Raw genomic sequence first — 20,034 nt, 5'->3', positions numbered from 1 at the left:
TGCCAAAGTAAATCTAGATAAACTCCACAGAATCTGGTGAAATTGCTAAGTCTTTATGAAGGAATGGAGACTCAAAATACAGGTAGTGACTATGGTATATGGTATATTGATGTATGATCCACTTTGAATGATTGTGGGAGTATGCACATCACTGTGTGCTGCTCATGATATGTCTTAAATGTTGCAGCTGAAATGGAATGAATTATAATTGAAACACTTGGGCTAGTGGTGCTAGCTAGCTTGATAGCTAGCTGTTTTTATTAACCAGTCTTTCCCTGTTTTTTCTCTTCCTAAGGAGAAGATTGATGCTTCCTTGGGAAAAAAAATTATGAACCTAGCCTGGTCTTTGTGAACTGAATTATGCATGGAGCCACTGTAATTGTAGCCATCAGTCAGTGCCTGCAGAAAAATGCAAGGCTGGGTGGGGAATGGCTGTAGGTAAACACACATTTAGTCTTACATTGGTTGTGGTAACTGAGTGTGCATTTTGTAATGCACAGTTGGATGAATGTTGTTATGACAGCTTTCACAGCTGAGTTCATTGCAGTGCTGTGAGGTGTAGGAATATTGCTTTTCTTCTGGGACTGGCTGAAAAGGAAAACTGCTCTTCTATTATGTCTCAGAGGTGCATAGACAACCAGAAGCCTGAGAAGCCACCCTTAGTCTGTCCCCTCATAGATATGTTTACACAATTCTTGGCAAATGTTTTCTTCAAAATCTTCAGCATGAGAGGGTCCACATCCTCCTGAATTACCAGCGCAGTGACTTAGGAACTCTACTGTTAGAACCATTTTCCCACCATTATCCAGTCCAAATCTTTCTTGCTGTAATTTGGGCCTAGGCAATTACCCCTAGGCCCTCCTATGACCATGGAGAAAAGATGGATTTACCCTCTTTGCAACAAAGCAAACTGCTAGTCAGTATGACAAAAGTGGTGGGAAGCCCTGAAGTCAATAGAATAACTCTAACAACTTTAGAAGAAAAGTATTGTTAGCTCAGATGCTGGTTCATCAGGAGATGGTGGCCTTTTTCAAGCATCTTTAATCTTTTAGGGTTTAAAATTGTCCCCCTAGAAATGTAGCAGGTAAAAATTACATAGACAGACCTTCTCCTGCAAAGTCCAGGACTGCCCTTATCAGAGGCTTCCTAGATGCTGGCTTATAGTAATTTTGAAAAACATTTCATATATATTTCATATATGTACATCAAGTTATAGACAGAGAGAAGCATCATTCCTACGCTGTAATAGCTTCCAGCAATTTCAGTTTAGCAATTCCCTTTGTGGGCACCAGGTTTAGAAGCTTAATGTGAAATATTCCTGGCTACATTTAAACCAATAATTGAGACAGAAGATGGAGGGCTGTTGCACACAAACTTCTCTCCATTGAGGTCTGCTAAAGGTGTTTTGTGCCTCTGTTTCTTGAATCTAAAGCTTTCTAAAACATGCTCATTAGAAGGTAAGGGGTGCCTTAGTGGTGCTTCCCCTGTGTCACCTGTGCCAGTGCACTGTTTGCAGATGGCACTGTCAGCAGCCCAGAGGGCTGCTCAGAAGAGTCTGATGTGAGAGGGAGTGCACTGGAGTTCGTCTCATCTCAGGGTGGGTTGTGGAAGCCTTACAGGAGTGGAAAAGGGCAATTCCACGGTGAAAAGGTGGCTTAGGCAACACTGCTGTGGGGTGAGGGAGGGCAGATGTGCTTCCATAGGCTGCACAGCAACAACCTGGCAGAGCAGGATCTAAATCTTTGTTAATAAATAGCTCTAAGGCTCTAATAAGGGATTGCTGAATGCATGTATAGGATGAGTAAAGGCATACCAAGAATGGCAGAAACACGAAGTATGTGGGTTAGCAGCCAAAATGAACAAAATATGAGATCTTTCCACAAAATGCCATCATTCATGAAGAGGGATATGAAGTCATTCAAGAAGCCTCTTCTCAAGGAGAAAGATGTTTAAAAATTTATTTCTGCTCGAGGCATTATGTTATGGTTTTCATAGCATTTGTGAATACAAATATCAGATGAAGGACATTTATGGTCATTCTTATTACTCAATACTCTAGAAGGATGGGAGTCGCCTAATTTCATATTTGTAGTCTCCACCCGTCCATAAAACTTTTGTCCCACCCTCAAGTGGTTTGTGGCTTGCTGTATGTCCAGTCACTTACTCTGGTGTTAATAGAAGCCTTTCTCCCAGATGTGTTTTTTTAATCATCAGAGTGTGTTTCTTCCCAGAGCAATGAGTTACCACTTCCTATATTTGTTACTACATGGAATATTAATATGGTAATCATGTCTGTCTCCTTAGGGGACTCATATTTTATGGCAGCAATTCAATACTGTTCACTATTCAAAGAAATACAATACTTGAAGATTTTAAAGGCCTTTTCTATGAAACAGGCAAAAAGAATACCAGAAATCACATTTTTAGTTGAGAAAAAACCCAACAGCCACAAAAAACCAAAAAGAAAAATATGACTTGTGATCACCAAAACCATGAACTATTGTTCATGATCACGCTTGGGTATTTTTTACACAGAGAAGAAAAAGTGTCTTCTAAAAGATATTAAGTGTTGTGCTTTTCTTATGGTGTCCTGAAGAAAAGCACAGCCCCAAAGTGTTCTGAGAAGTGTGCCCAAGGCCAGTGCTGCAGGTGCAGTGGAGCAGCAATATGTGAGCTCAGGGGCAGAGCTGTGTGAGAGAGGCTGCAGGGAACCTTCGTGGGGCCAGGATGCCTCCAGGAGCTTCAGCTGCATTTCAGACCTGAGCTTTCTGCAGCTCTGCCCACTCCTGCCCACATCTTTCACTGATTCTGAATCCCTGCTTGGCCTCAGAACTGCTCCATTCCCATGTCTGGGTCCACACCCCCCAGTCCAGCTCCTCTTGCCACCTCTGGGCAGCAGGATGGGGCTGTGGCTCCCTGCTCTGACTTGCCCTCCTGCCCCTGGCAGTGCTGTGGCCAGACCCTTTCTCCCTGTAGCTAAGGCATTGCTAGTGTGAAAAGGAAGCCATGACAGCTGTATAAAAAGCCTCACAACTGATTTTATTCCCTTTTTCACTGTAAAAATATTTCTCAGTCAAAATTGAGAGAAAAACCATATTTTTAACCATTAGTTTAGCCTAATGGCAAAGCAGCAGCTCTCTGGGTTTGTGGTACCTTTGAGCCTTGATTCTGTAAATATTTACACATCTGGGTATCATACAAGGGATCCGAATTCATGGATGCAAGAACGTGTGTGTGTGTGTACATACGCACACACACACACACACACACACACACACACACATATATATATATATATATATATGCACGCTTACCTTTGCAGGAAGTGGACCTTGTTCCATGGAGAATATATTGCCTGAATGCTCCCAAGCTAATCACTGCCAATATTTTAAGCTCATTCTGCTTGATGGCAGATGGAGACAAAGAGCTTATAACATCAATTTTCTTATTGGATCTCATCTGACAAAATCCCCAGTTGCTTTCATCTTGCATGAACCATTATTCTTTTGTAGATATGGGCCTAATAAGCTTAAATTCTGAAAATGAATATTTACACTTACTAATGGCAAGGGATAGTTAAAATCAAACATGCTGCATGGTCTTCTGGGGAAGTCAGCATTAAAGCACTGCTTTCAATAATCAATAAGTCAACCAAGCAAATCTCTAGACTGTTGTTACAAGGGAATCTGTCATCATGCAAAGGGAAGTTTTGTCTGAGAAACTGCTAAGTAAATGCTTCTGCCACTTAGTAGTGGTTAGGCAGTTTGTATTTGCTACAGATTAGAGTGCAGCCATGCACAGGTTTGTTTTGCATTCCAAACAGAAGTAGTGTCTGGATCAAAGCACCTGTAAGTGGTCCTCACTCACTTGGATCAATTTAAGGATGGGAAGATACCCTCTGTATTCCCTGTACTCTTCCTGTACTGCTTCCTCTCCCTTTTCCTTGTGTCTCCTTCATTTTATATCTCTCAGCATTAAAATACTGGGATAAATTTACCTGACGTTTTTACAGACTATCAAACAAATAAATGGCCGTATACCTCACTGATCTGTATCCACCTGTGACAATTAATACCCCCCGAAAGGGACTTCACTCCCTAATAAATGTCCAAATGTAAGGCAAGAACTTGAGCTATCTATCATAATCTTCTTACAAAATGTATCAGAAAATACTTACCAGAAAATAATAAATGTCTCAGTATAATATGAAACTGAGCTTCATTTCTACAAATAATGCATTGTGGGCTGCAATGTTTCTAGCTTTTACCACAGTGCTGGCTCATTTCCTAACTTTGTTGGAATATGAGCTTAAGGCTTGGGACCTAAAATCCATGGTAGACAGGTAACTGCCCCAAAGGGTCATGTTGAGAGTCTCAAACATTGCACATTATGGCTCCTTTCAAACCATCTCCATTGGCATTTATGTTCCTTTCTGCAGCTGCTGAGATTTGCCTCTGTCTCAGAGGAAGTATGAATGACTCATTGTTTATAAATCCTTTTCTATTCTGTAAATCATCTCTCTCTTTTTGGACATCCTTCCCAGCAAACGTGGCAGGTGCTGCGGTGAGAGAATGGAGATGCAGATAGGATGTCAACACAAGGGTGCTGCTTCCAGCTCTTGAACATATTTGCAAAATGTAAATGGGAAACAAGGTGGGCCCCAGTGGCAAACACAAACTCTAGCATGAAAATTGTGTTTTATGTGGCCAGGTTGGTCCTGTGAGTAATTGAAAATGAAGCTCCTCATAGTTGTGACAAGTACTGTACATAGGGCAGTATTAAAAGCACAGAGATTCTGTGGATATTGGGGCACAAACCCAACAGACTCAAAGATGTAGGCAGTCTTTCCCTCTCAGGAAAAAGAGAGGATTTGAGTTGGGGCAGCAGAACCGCCATCCACACCAGAGTCCATCAATATGTAGCAGTGTAATATCTCCTGTGATGGCATTGGCCTGAATTTTTTTTTTTCTTCTTGATCTGGGACCCTATCCTTTTCCCCCTCAACAACTAGCCTTACATGATGGCTTTGTAGTGTTGGCATTTTTCAGTGTCTACTTGTTCTCCCCTTCTGTTCTGCTTTCTCTAATCTGTGTACAGGAGACACAAGTCCTCCTGTCCATGACCTTTGCCTTTCCCTTGTCTTATGCCATTAACACCCAACTACCCTCATCAGAAAAGGCTAATTCCTTTCGATAGGCAAGGCCAAAGCTCTGTGAAATCAAAGGTGAAATGTCCACTGACTTCGGCTGGAGCAAAAAGTGCATCAGATAAATCAAAGAACTTGAGGAGAAAAGCAAAACAGAAGGCAGAGACAGTAAGTTCAGCCTAAAAGGAGCTCCCAAATGATTAAAAGCTTCCAAAGATCTTACACCTTCCTAGATATTCAGGTGACATTTAAGATGACATATCTATCCTTAGGACTGAAGCCTGATACAGATACCACCCACCTCAATAAATGCTGTTCTTCTAATTACAAGGCTTCCTTCAAAGGTGGAGTGTGTGGGCACTGGTGGGGTAGCCACTCTTTGTAATACAATTTTATTTCCAGGGAGTGGTATCCATTGGTTGCTGTACGAATTTCCTTCTAAAGTTATAATTTCTGAGCCGTGTCCCTTTTCAGGGAGATGAGAAATGCTGGCATTTGGTGGGATGTGGTATTGCTCACATCCAGCTCTGCTCTGATGGCTGGCAGCAGCAGCAGAGCAGCGCGGGAGCCAGCCGTGCCCGCCGCATCCGACGGCTTCCCCAGGGATCCTTCTCATCCTGCAGCACAGCTCTGACCTAGAGTGAATAAAATCACTAAAAAGGTAACGTGCTGATCTGCTGAATTATCCATCAAGTGAAATGTTCAAAGCAGAGATAGGGCCAGCTGAGAGAAGGAAGAAGCACACTGCCCTGATGGCTGGGCTAATTCTCCACCTGCGAGAGTTTTATTGCCTAATGCTGCATGAGAGGGTTCAGGCACCAAGCAGTTTCCACTGGATGAATGAAAGAGTTTGGGGATCTTTTAGCAGGAAACATCACATTTTACAGTGCCAACTTTTTTTTCTTGCTAGTGAATGTGGACATTATTTTTTATTTTCTCATAATTCTTTCAAACATGCCATAATATCAGACCCTGATGAGTAATCCAAATAGCTGGTAATCTTCTGGTATAGCCCTTCCTGCAAAAACTCTGTGGTAAACTATTTTATGGAGGAAATGAGAGATGACCTTCTATGCCTTAAGACATTTTATATCATGAAAGACATGAACAATTAAACTGCCGTCTGCTCAGAACTGCTAAAATGATCAAGAAGAGAAATAGTTCTGGTGCCCCATGCGAGGCCAGTTCTTTCCCATATGAGTCAATTTCTTTCCTTGCCTGACTGTTCTTCATCCAACTTATATATATGACCATATATATGCTCAAACTGTAGAAGAAATTTCAGAAAGTAAGTCCTTTTTAGGGAGACGTGTCACCTTCTCGATTGAAATTCTAAATGGTATTTTTAATAAAATATAAAATAAGTGGTCTTTGTCTTCATGAGAGTGAGAGTGATCCCCCATACAAAGATCCTTGAGATCTGTTTATGAAGAGTGCCACATAAGAAAGTGATCTTGATTCTCTTTTATTAAATTTATGTATTTCTGGCAGTTACATATTTTATTACCCCGAGATTGAATGACTAGGCCTCTTAATATCATGGAATCATAGAATGGTTTGGAATGAAAGGGACCTTGACAATCATCTAATTTCAATCTCCCTGCCAGGGACACCTTCCACTAGACCAGGTTGCTCATAGCTCCATCCAACCCAGCCTTAAACATTTCCAGGGATGGGGCATCTACAACTTCTCTGAACAACTGTTCCAGCGTGTCACCACACTACCTGTGAAGAATTTCTTGCTAGTATCTAACCTAAACCTACCCTCTCTCATCTTAAAGCCATTCCCATTTGTCCTCTCCCTATACGTGCTGTGAAAAGTTCCTTTCCAGATTTCTTGTAGCCCCTAAGGTACTGGGAAGCTGCTAGAAGTTCTTCTGAGAGCCTTTTCTTCTCCAGGATGAACAAGTCCAACTCTGTCAGCCTGTCTTTGTAGAAGAGGTGCTCCAGCTCTCTGATCATCTTTGTAGACTCCTCTGGATTCACTCCAGCAGGTCTGCATCCTTCCTGTTCTGGGGAGCCCAGAGATGGATGCAGCACTACAAGCGGGGTTTATTGAGAGCAGAGCAGAGCAGAGCAGAGGGACAGAATCCCCTCCCTGGCCCTGCTGCCCACACTACTTTGGAAGCAGCCCAGGATGTGGTTGGTTTCTGGGCTGCAAGGGAACATTGCTGGGTCATGTTGAGGTTTTCATCAATCAGCATCCCCAAATCCTTCTCCCCAGGGCTGTTCTAAAGCCATTCTCTGCCCATCCTGTGTTTGTGCTTGGGATTGTCCTGACCTAGATGCAGAATTTTACACTTGGCCTTGCTGAACTTCATGAGGTTTGCACAGATCCACCTCTGAAGCCTGTCAGGTCCCTCTGGATGACATCCCTTCCCTGCAGTGTGTTGGCCACCACACAGTTTGGCATCGTCACTGAGGAACACCACTCGCCATTGGCCTCCACTTGGACATTGAAACATTGACAAAGCTCTTTGAGTGTGACCATCCAGTCAGTTTTTTATTCACCAAGTGGTCAATCCGTCCAATCCACCTCTCTCCAGTTTATAGACAAAGATGTCATGTGTGAGTGTCAAATGCTTTGCATGATATGTTGTGATAGGACTTATTTTCCAAACATCACTTAATTTTGTTTATGTTTTCTGACTTTTAAGATTTCCTTCCTTTTTTTCTTTATTTTCTTTTTAAAGCATGCAGATCTCTGAGATTTAAAAAGGTCTTCTGTACAATAATTATCTTGTCTAGAAGGAGATCAACACAAAGCTGAGAATGAAAATAAAATGTGAAGGTGACACAAAAATTCCCACCTCTGAAACTGCGAAACTTTCTTTACCAAACATTAACTAATTTTTGTTGATGCAGATTTTCTTCCCTGTAATTTCCACTTCTGTTGTCACTGATTAGAAGAGTATCAGGAGGGCTTGTGGAGGCAAATGCAAATGTTTTAAGCATCATAAACTACACTTAAGAAAAGAAGAAGAGAGCAATGTGAGAGAGCCCGTATGGTGTGTATGGTGCTGTCCCAGCATAGCCAATAACTTTGTTTGGCTCTTTATCCCTTCTCTGAGGGGGAGGGGCTGTGACTGAGGCTGTGGCCATCCATGGAAGTATGTGACACCCTGGGGAGTCCAGAGCTCTGGCACCTTTGCTGACAGGAACAGCACCCACAGTGGGTGGCAGAGGGGAACCAGCTTTGCACTGTTCTGCTCTTCATTGCAGCTGGAAACACTCCAAAGTGCGGAGTGAACTAGGGAAGAAAACCAAACACAGGAGAAAAAGCCCCTTCCAAAACACAGTTTCTAAGTTGTGACAACATTCAGTAATGCTGTGTCACTCTGTGTCATTCAAGGATGAAAAAAGAAAGGGAAAGGGGAGGGAAATTTACTTGTGAGATATGTATTTATTGAAAATCTTGAAAAAAGCAAGACTTCTTCTCACACTCTGAAATGGAAAAACTGTATAAATATTTTATGGATCTGGAAGTCATTAGCTAATTACTTGTTTAGAAAACAAACCTGTGAATTCATCAGCTGGGGATACCCACATGAAAATCTGACCACATTGACTTTTGTGGTACATACCAGTCAATAAACAGGTACTATAGTGCCTGTGATTTTCAAGAACAAGTTACCATTCCTTCTTTGAGCATTGATGCCCATGGTTAATTTCAGGATGATTCTGTAGACTTGGCTACCGAGCCAAAGTGAGAATGCTGTGCAAATACAACAGTTTTCCATTGAAATAGGTCAGTTCTCCAACATGATCAGCAGCCTGCTTAATTCCCAGACATTAAGCTAATTGGATTGTCCAGATACAAGATACAACAATCTTTTGTATTCTTAGAAATAACTGTGGAATTACAACTTCCCCATAGGTTTAGCAGTTCTCTCCCTTGTCTCTTTCCATTAAAAGACTTCAATCCTATTTCAGAAGATAACCTTAAGAGAATGAGGAAGGTACAGGCTTTGCCTCTATCTTAATAAAAGTCTGATATGAAGGTTTAATTAAGAGAGAGAAAATACCCAGGAATGAACGCAGGATTTAAAGCAAAATAGACCTCAAATAAGTGAAGCAAGAATCACAAATGTGATTCAAAAGGTCCCCCTGCTGAGACAGAGCAGAGTTTCTCACTGAAGCTTGAGATCTGTCATAGCTGTTTTCCATTTTCCATCAGTTCTTATCCTCCCTTTTTCCTTGCTCTGTCTTGGTTTAAAAGGCTGTTTTTTCCAGCTTGTTTCTTTTTTTTGAGCTTGGTGGTACTAAGGCTTTGCTCTCGGGTATTTTTTGTAAGAGTTTTAAACACCTGACATTCCCATTAGTCCATCTCGTAGGCCTTTCATTGCATTAGAATGAGCAAAGGAGAAGCTGCTACATCTGCTGTGTTACCTTCTATAGTCTATTAGGGACACATAATGTTTTCTGTAAACCATCCTACCAAAGAAAAAAGTTGAGGGATGCAAAGAATGGAGAAACTTAAGTTGCCTGATCTGATGTCTTCTCTGATGATTTTGGAGTGGGCTTGTTTTGTTATGCATGAATATATTAAACCTCTCCCACCTTGTAATTTTAACTGTACAAATCTCTGAGGAAAATAAAAATAGTAGGTATATTGCACTCAAGGGATTTCAGAGTTCAGAAAGTGAAATCCAGCCATCTTGTTTATTCATAGATGCATCCTTCCCTTGAGTTTTTGAGATTTTGGCAGTAGGGCTCAGTGAAGGAGTCCTAGGAAAAATTCTGCCTCACTTCCTGTGGCAGGTGTGACATTGTAGACACACTACATTTCATGGAGATGTTCATGAAGGTGTGCATATACAATCGTATGCTTAGTCAACATTTAGTCCTTCTTTCCAGAATTTTAGATTTGGTCTTATAAAACCTCATGGTGTTAAAATAAATTTACACTTTCATTTGAGTCTAACAGCATTATAGTCACATCTTTGTCTGTACTGAACTGAAGATAATGGGAAGCATTGCTGGGATTCCTACATGATGCTACTATGATGCAAATGTATTGCTTGAATTCCTAGATGATGCTACATTAGATATAAATGCTAGGAAACATTTTAAATTTATCTTTGGCTGACAGACTAGCTTGGAAATGTGGTTGGCCACTAAAGGGGATGTTTTTCCCAAGCTAGATTTATTTGTTCTGAGAAAGAAGTTCTAAAAGCCAGTGAAATATTCCCAGGATAATTCATACACAGCTGACTGAATAATTCATCATGAATAATGTATTTAGATTTTGCTTCTCTCTTCATAAGGAGATTAGGATATTCTCAGATACATTAATTATTCAAACTAATACTGAGTTTTCTCATCCTCCCCCTCCAAAGGTTCGATTCTGTCACCTTTACTCAAGCTGAGTAGCATTTTCTGCTGGGAATTGTGCTGATTTTAGTGGCAGTTCCTGCACAGCATGGTACAGGGGAGAGCATCTGGACGCGAGTGGAAAGGTTACAAGCACTTGTGAATATTTGATAGTTGTACTTGGAAGCTCCTCCTGTATAGGATTGCTATGCAAATCCTAAGAGATACTTTTGTTAGCTCTTGTAACTAACCATCACAACCCCAATTTATTAAACATACAATTCAAATTTTGATTGCAGCTGAGAGGCGAGCTAACATCTTGCTTTCCATGAGCAGTGGAGCTTAGCTTTGAACACTTTGCTATTGACAGAATGTGGAAAAAAAAAAGATCAAAAATGAAGGCTAAAAGAAATGTGCTTGAGTGTGCAGTTACTCAGAATTTCTCTTGTTACCAGCATTGCTTCTGGGAACTGCCCACAGACGGGTTTTTTTCAGCATTGAAAAAAAATAATCACCTTTGTCTCTTCCTGTTCCCTGTGACTGCAGTTCTTTCTGGCAAATATTTTTAAATATATATCTGGCCTTTTACTGGGCAGGTGAGGCTTCCTTCTGAACTTCCAGCAGCAGTGGCTAAAGGAAGAGCTGGAAGTAGTGGCAGATTGAGGTACACCACACTGCAGTAGGACACCCTCACAGGTGTTCTACAGCTATTAGTGCCACCCCACTTTGCTGAGGAAACCCCATCCTGGTGCCTCTGTGGGATGCTGTTTTCAGCTCCCTGGCTAGCTGAGCTCCCAGGTCACCTGCTGTTCCTGCCACCCAGCTAAGGCTTGAAAACCCCTCTCAGCAAACATGTTTTGGTCAACAATTTTGTGTTTTATAGTTAATTGTGGTGGGCTGAAGTGAATATTCAGTCTTTTTGAAAGAAAAGTATAACTTTTATCTAAAAATCATACCATCTCTTCCAGTGATTAGGTCAGAAAATCTCTCTTTGAACACTTTGCCAAGATTTCTCCTTCTTCTTGGGTTAAAACCAAAAGTTACCTCAGAGGGGAAGACTTTGGACTAAATATAGACTGAATTCTTACATAAAAATTTAAGATATTTTATGTAAGAAGATTATCCAATATTTTATACACCTACATTTTCTCCATGTGGGGAAAATGAAAAGTTCTGCCAATGTGAAGTATAAAACCTGTAATAAAACCTTTGGAGCAAAGTGCTGTGCTTCCAACACGGGGATTGCAGCCTTCTGTATGATGGAGCAAGGGCACCTCATTAATACATGTATTTGCAACTGATATGCTTGCAGTGTCTGCACCAGAAAATGGTTGCCTGGTTCTATTAAAGTTCAAGCCAGACTGGAGTTGGCAGGTTTAGAGTGCTTTGAACCTGGTCCAGCACTAATTTGATGGACAGGGTTGGAATAAGGCAGTTTAGTCTGTGACAGTAAAACAAATACAAATAGTCTCCTGGCTCTCTGATGGTGTTTACAAGAGTATTAAAATGATTTCCCACTAATGATACACAGTTGTAGGGATTGCAGCACTATATCATGAGGGTAATGCTTCTGCTGCTGTGGTGTGGATTTAGAGAGATGCAAAACAAAATGCCAGCAGAGGCACTGGACAGCACACAATGCCAGAAATTACACTCTAGCAAAATAGAGTCAGTGTTGCTGCTGTACTTTGTAAAAAGAGGAGATAAATGCAGGAAGAGTGACTTCTCACCGGCTTTGCCTGATTCTCTAGTGATGTATTTGTTATTATTTACCTGGTATTCACAGACCTGGTTTTAAATTTCTCCTCTTCATGGCTTAAGTACCTTACTCCATATCAGACTCCTTGCATTTTGTGTTAATTCATGGCATGCCTTCTATATAAAAGACCTCTTATAACACACATTTAGGTTCAGGTTCAGGAGGATATTAGAGCAGTTGCAGATTTGCTAATTTAGGCTCAATAATATAATTTTTAAAGAAAATTTGATGCTTGCTTTTCTGTAACCACCACATTTTTCTCTAAATGAAAGTCAATAAAACAATGTTTAGAAGTATTTATGCATACATACATTTTGCATAAATGCTGCCTCAGAAAGCAGAGAATTTTATATATTTACCCTTTGAGCTTTTTCTCTGCCATAATGAAGGTTCTTGTGTGACAGCAGTGCCCTTATTCCTTGCAACCACCAGCACTCATCTGGTTCAGTGGGAATGCCCCTGATTTCTTTTTGTTCAGGACAGAAGTTGTGTTAACCTTGCAAATGCAGTGAATGTCAAATCAGTAAACTGCTGACTTGCCTAGCATCTGTCTTTTCAGCCTATTCATGCCATAGCTGTATGCTAAAGAGCACCATAAACCACTTATGATCTGACCCATTCTGTGCAAACAAAGCAAAATCTGCAGATAACACAAACCATAATTCCAGATGTCACTAGGCTGCAGATTGCTCACTTAGTATTTTTAATGAAAGATGAACAATAAACACTCTTTTATCTCATTAATAATCTGAATATTATTCATATTAATAGAACTAGGACCTGCAAACTCATAAATATCACTAGATACTGTGATACTGGCCTTGCTGTGAGTGCTTTATGGGTTATAAATTACTTTAAATTATCATTAGACGCAGGTTTCAGTAGAGCTGCACTGAAAAGCCCTTCCTCTTCCTAGTTTTTAAAGGCATCACAAGGCTATAATGATGCTGAAAACTGGCACTGATGGAATAGAAAACTGTAAAATTGGACTTGATGTGTGACTTGGAGGTTCAGATTTTGTGATGTTTCCCTCTTGTGCTTTGTGCAAGAATTCTCTGATTTTCCTGCTTCAGATTTTTAATGTGATTTTAGGGTTTTACTTTCCCCTGGAGACTGAATTTTTGAGAATCTTTGCAAAGATTCTCAAAAACATGGTTGCTATGGAGGCTGTGGAGAGGAGGTATGGAGTGGGGGAGACATTTAAATTGCTGTTACTAGAGCTCATTTGTCTACCTGATCCATTCACTTCCCACATCTGACTGGATCACTGATGTCCCTATGATGAACCAGCAAGGAAAGGATTAAACTAACTCATCATTAAAAATAATTTAAAAGGTAAGGCATTCATAGGGTTTGGAAGATGACAAATGTTTAATTGGACAGCAACGGGAAATTTCAGAATTTAGGATTCCCTTCCTTGTCTTTTCTTTCAGTGCTTTTGAGTTTGAGTGTTCTGAATGTAACTTAGGTTCATCACAGGGGGGAATACTAAAAGGCATGATTAGTCATACAGCCAGTGGAGTTTCAGCAAATTTGGCAACTGAGCAAACAGGAAAAAAAGTAAGGTTTGAACTGAATTTTTCTGGGCTAACCTAAGGCTTATTTACAGCGACATCAGCCATCAAGAGACTTCTTCCCCCAGTGCTTTTCTGTTAGGCATGCTGCCCTGTGCCAGCTCTGGTGGCTTCACTGGGCTTCTCATGCTGTTCTAATCACTGTGCCCTGTGCACGGGGGGAGGCAGCCAACAGCCCATGACGACACCTGCTTTTCTGGGGCCAGCAGCAGAAACGAGAATTAATTCTGCATCAACTTGTATTTTGTTGTTTCAAAACCCCTACCTGGGATGCATGAATAAAATTTCCACTTAGAGAGAAACAAAAAAAGTCTGCTATTACCCAGGAGTGTTATTTTGGGTCCTGCGCATTCTCATTGCTTGTAATTGTCAGGATAAAGAACAGTTTCCAGATTCCATCTCTATCCAGTTCAGGTTGTTCCCAGGATTTACACTGGGTTGCTGCAGTTCATATTCCCCTTGCTCTGTTCCCTCCCCACACATTAACCAATGACCAGGATTAATGCATTCCTGGAAGGTAAGGAGTAGAAGCCTGTCTCCTTGACAGCAGGGGACAAACACATAATAAATACATAAAAATAAACATAAATAGTTAGAGCCAGCAGCAGATTGTGTTGGCAGTAAAGTAGGGTTTGCTTAATGCTTTATGGAAATGAAAGCTCTATCTTCTGCCTTCACTGCCATCATTATGAGAACCCTTTTAATCTGCTCTCTGAACATGATTATCATTTCTATAAACATAAAATATGCTGCTTTAACTCTAAGTTCCCTCCCCCAGATTAATGTCATTGAAAGTAATAGCAATTAAAATAAGAGGCTGTCCAGACAGGCACTGCAAGCGCAGATTCAGATAACAAAAGAGCAGAAGTTCAGCAGCTGGTATGAAACAGGCAGGAATACCATTTCCAACAGCCTTTCTCAACATGAGTTGCTATTCCCCTGGCACCTGGCTGGTGATGAAAGTTAGATCATGTGTGGCAATCCAGGGTAAAAAGCTTACTTTGGATAGGTCTTACAGGACCTCTTATCCTATGGGACTTGACAGAGGTGAGTGATCTGAAAGTGGCAGAGGCTCAGTGCAGCAATATAACATGGTATATGAGTTATTGCAATATGGATTAAGTGCTATATACAGATATAAAATGACTGAATGCCTGCAATTGTTGAGCTAGGAATAAAGCAAGTAGAATTTTGTGTGCTAAGTTTCATCTCACTGTCTAAAATTATGCATCCATGTAGTAGAGAAGCAAACCCAACATAATGGTGATATTGTCCAACGAGTTACCAACCTGGTAATGTGCCAACCTGATCACGGGAACATCCAGCTGTCTTCTGTGCTAGATAAAATTATTTTCTGATCCCAGGTAGGCTCCTGAGGGACCAGTGGGAGCTTTTGACTTCTGTGAAGCAGAACATTTGGAAGCTGTGAATGAAAGTTCTATGCTTGTAGACATTGCAGCTAGCCTTGCTCTAAGTTTGTAAATGTCAGACCCAGTGCTCAGCTTCCCTGTGAGCTCTTCATGCTTCTCTGACAGCAGGGAATGGGGGCATTGCTGGTGGAACTCGCTGCTCCCCAGTTTCTGTGCCATGGCAAAGTGGAATCCTGCTGATCTGGGTGGGTCTGCAGGAGCAGTTCTCTATGCCTCCATGAAAGCTGGGGAGTGTCATGGACATGTTGGAGAGGAAGGGGCTTTTCTGGAATAAGGTATCTGTCTATGCCTTTTACGGCAGCTTCTTAACATGGTAAGAAACTGAACAGCTTCTGGGGCCTGACCACTTCTGGAGTAAAAGCAGCTGAGAGCCAGGAGGCAAAGTGAGAAATTAAATGACCTTTTCTTGACTTTTCCTACACCTTCATTTCCACTGACAACAGCTAACAATTGGCAGCAGTTTTAGTTACAGTTTAAGGGTTTTATACGTTTACTTAGCAGTTCTACGGATGGTTTCAGATCAGATGTTGTTATTTTACACCTGTGGGATAAGATAGAGCTTATGGTAGAGATTATACTGAGTAACTAAACAGTCTTTCCCTTTTGCAGTCTTAGGGGCTTGCTCTGTGAACTGCTCTTTGGAGACAGATCATTCATTCCAGAAAATAGGCTGCAGAAATTTCCTCTTCTTTGATGGTCCAATCCAAAAAACTCTTGGTTAAGTGGCCAAATAATTTTTACAAAAGCCTTTGTTTATGTAAAGAATATGTGTTCAGACTACTTTTTCCATAATTCATGTCTGACATTTATCCTAAGTACTCTGTTACTTGAAGGAACTGTGTCATGGTAAACAGTAAAAAATAGGGCTGGCCTGTGAACGTCCTCAGAAGATGTAGGCTAGGACAAAGCCATAGGTGTAAGAGGAGAAATATATTCTCACCCTACCCTCTCTTTTTCCTGTTTCAGGGCACCACATTTTTAGTCCTGTTTTTGTTGTTGTTTTTTCTCTCCTCCATACCCCAAAATCTGTGGACTTGCAGTAAACAAACTTTGACACAGGGACACATGGACAAAGAAGTTTGCCTGTGCCTTTGCTAAAGCCACTGGCAGCATGAACAAACCAGTGCATGAACAAACTTCTTGAGGTGGGTGGTAGCAACTTTCTGCAGAGAGCAAGGAAGACTTGGTAACTACCTGGGTCCTTTCTTTGCTCCAGGAATAGTGCAACTACATGCTGTCCCTTCCCTTGGGCAGATGGCGATTTGGATGGTAATCTTGCAGTGAGTCCCTCCTGCTCAGCTTGTTCATGCTGTAACTGGAAAGTATTTTCCCTGTGCATGCACTGCACTGACTCCCAAATGTGTGGAAAGAAGGACTGCATCGAGATCAGATTTAATCTAAAAACTTAAAAATAGCACTGGGAAGATAAACCTGGAATAGCTCCCTCCGTCTACTGTGTACTCGGCTTAGCACTTCCTTTCACCCTGCAGCCCAGCCCATCGCTCCCATGTGGTGTCACCGTTGCCATAGCATATGTTAGTCACTGGACTGATGCCATTGGTTTCCAGTGAGGTAGCACATAGCTTTTGCATATAACCCTTCTGACAAATTTCTGCATGGTCTTTTTGCTGTGACTCAGTTAATTGAATCCGTCTTGTATGAAAAAAATGAAAGAATGCATGTGACAAAAGACCAAAATATCTAAATCTTGTGATGTCCTGCTGGTTAAAAATGATTAAAAATACTTAATCATTAATACCCCGATTAAAAATACTTCAGAGTTGGTGCTGTTGTTGTATGATTAAAAGTACGTCAGACTTGGTGCTGTTGCTGTATGTGAGACAAAATGGCGGATAGAAATCTTTATTACCGGTAGATTTTATAAGGTCAGCTGTCATCTGAACACCAGCCACAAAGAATCAGCATATTTAAAAACTACTATTAGTTCTTTTCATACTCCTTTTAATCTTCATTTTACTCCTGACCTTATTCATATAATGAACTGTGAGTTCATGCAAGGTGACAAACTGGGACCTTAAAAATGCACCATTTCTCTGGTGTTACATGTATACAAATTAAATGAAATTTACAATAGTCATAGCCAAAAAGCATTAGAAAAAAAACTCTAAAGTTACTCTTGTGTTTTGTATTCTTCAGAATGAAGCTATGTCAGGTATTTCTGCAAAAGACAGCATCCATTGCAGTTTCACTCAACTGAGAGAAAACTTAGTTTGGTTTTTTTTTTCCCCTCTATGTGCATTTTTTAAAAGCCTGTCAAGAAACATCAAGAGAGAGAAGAGAGGCAATCTTATATACAGGAAACATTATTGCCACAACAGTAAATAAAGCTCCTCTTTTTCGGCTCAGTAACTTGAATGGCTTGAAAAGGATGGGTTGTAACTTCCCCCAAGCTCACTGAAAGGCACTTCATCTTCTTGGGGTTATTAATTAAACTGAAGATTCATCTCACAATGTACATTAATGTCTTGGCTTGAAAGACAAGTGTCTGCTAAGGAAGGCAGGACCCTTCCTTGAAACAGAAAATGTAACCCCCCCTCCCTGGAAATTAATATTATTTTTAAATTAAGGGGTTCTCAGGCAAAGATACGGGAATAGGAATAGCAGTTCTTTGCTAGGAAAATAAAAAATACAAATGCAATAGTCCAAAAAAAGAAGACAAGGCACTGATAGAGTCAGAACATGACCTGACACCCTGTTGGTCAGGGGGTTGGCAGCAGTCCCATTAAATGGTGGCTGCAGCCCTCCTGCAGTGACAGGTGTGGTTCTGTTGGAGCAGTGATCCTGTAGAAGGTAGAGTTTTCCTCTGAAGGTCTGGTGGTGATGTAGATGGGCCTGGTCTTCCACTGGGAATCCAGTGGAGAAGAAAGCTGCTTCTCTGCGAATTCAGTGGGAAAAGGCTGCTCTGATGTTCCAAATCTCAGATTATATCCAGGTAGGAATGCTTAGCTCCTCCCTCCAGGCAGACCTTCTCACAATGGATGATGTAATTTTATCAGTCATGCAGTGACACTCAATGGCCCATTAACAGAAAATATTTCCTGGAGGCAGGATTGGTTTGTGGAAGAGATAAAGAAAACTGCGCAATTAACAGAAGATAACAGCCCCACTTCTAACAGATGGCAAATAGAATACACACCCCCAGCTAAATCTTTCAACCTAAGACAGTGAGAAAGGTGAAATAATTATGCAAAGAAGTGAAGAAGAAGGAATTACTGATCATTTATTAGTGCGCATGCTAGACATAGCATGTTTCCTTCTAATCCACAAGAGAGCTTTTAGTCTTGCTCAAACAAGGAAAAGTACAGGACCTTGTCTTGTGGGTCAGTGTGCAGGGGGTCTGATGATCTGATAGACTCTGAAAAATGCCAGATAGGCCTGTGGCCTATCTTCACACAGAAACTGAAACTAGCACACAGCACGGGTACTGAGTTGCCTCTTGTTCAGCTGATGCCTTTGATGTTTTATGACAGTTTTTAGCGCTGATGTGGCAAAACAACTTCAGAATGTATAAAACCATAGCAACAGCTGCAGGAGGATGTAACCGTAAACAAAATATCCTTCTCTCTGTAATTTGACCACATTTCTTCCCTTACAAGACAACAGCACCACTGCCTCTATGAGCAGTTTTTTCTTAGGATAGGATTGGTTTGGAGTTTCAGAAGAGATTCCAGCCCAGCCATATCAGAGAGGAGACATACATGCTGAAACCAGATGTGATTTTCCTGGGATAAGGGAAAGCCAGCCACTGCCTGCCTGGTGATTTTTTATGGGATTAACACGTCTATGGGCAGAAACACCTATTGCCCAGTGTCAGGCTCTCCCCAGTACTATTGGCAGAAGAATATGGGGTTGTAACATCTACTGCTGGGCCCCCAGTGCCAGAACATGGCCTGTGCAGAGGCTATCCATCTGTCTGTCAGGTCTTGATATATTAAACTGAATAAGATCATATACATTTTTTGCTTATTAACATATAGAAAATATATACAGTCATGCTTCATTTTTGGCTTTTGAAGCAGAAAATATATAAAACAACTTCAAACTTCTCCTTGGGTAGGAAAAGATAGTTTCAAGTGCTTATAAGAAAATTAATTGTAATGAACATACAATCAGAAAATGTCAAATTAACTTTTATTGTAAGACAGTATTTTAGTTTATAGGCAGAGTACTACAGAATGTTGGAAATAAAGAAGTACCACAAGGATCCAAATGGAGAAACCCACCCTTTCTATTGCAGAAGAAAGATGCAAAGGAGAAGTCTTCGGTCAGAGAGAGCCAGGAGTGGCACAAAGGGTCAGCCTTAAGGGTGAGTGGGTGCTGGCAAGCCCAGCTAGCTGCAGAGTTACCTTAATTCACAGCCTCCCTCAAATTCCTGGAACGGATTAGTTGTTAACTGCAAGGAAGGGAAAGGAGGCAATTTTTGAGCGGTGTAATTTCTGTGATCTTTTCCTCCAGACTGGCATGCCCTTATGCTACAGATAGACCTGCTGCTGACCCAGTCAATGCAATGACATCGCTCTCCACTGTCAGAAAGCCAAAGGAAATCTGCTCATGATTTCTCCACCTGTTCCACAGAGTCCTGCATAACAAGGCCAGGAGACAGGAGCCTCTCTGGGCTCGCAGGGACAGGCAATTCCTGCCCAAATCACAATTACTCTTTCAGAAACAAGCCCTAGCTTAACAGACGAGCGGATTTATCGTGCCCAAAACTGGGAGAAACCTGCCCGAAGACAAGCTCCCAGCAGAAAAAGCTGCTTGTTAAATTGCCGCCGCCTCCCCCGCGCCGCAAGC

Source organism: Geospiza fortis, unplaced genomic scaffold (genome assembly GCF_000277835.1).
Source record: "Geospiza fortis unplaced genomic scaffold, GeoFor_1.0 scaffold161, whole genome shotgun sequence".
Lineage (NCBI taxonomy): Eukaryota > Metazoa > Chordata > Aves > Passeriformes > Thraupidae > Geospiza > Geospiza fortis.
This window is presented reverse-complemented; position numbering follows the sequence as displayed.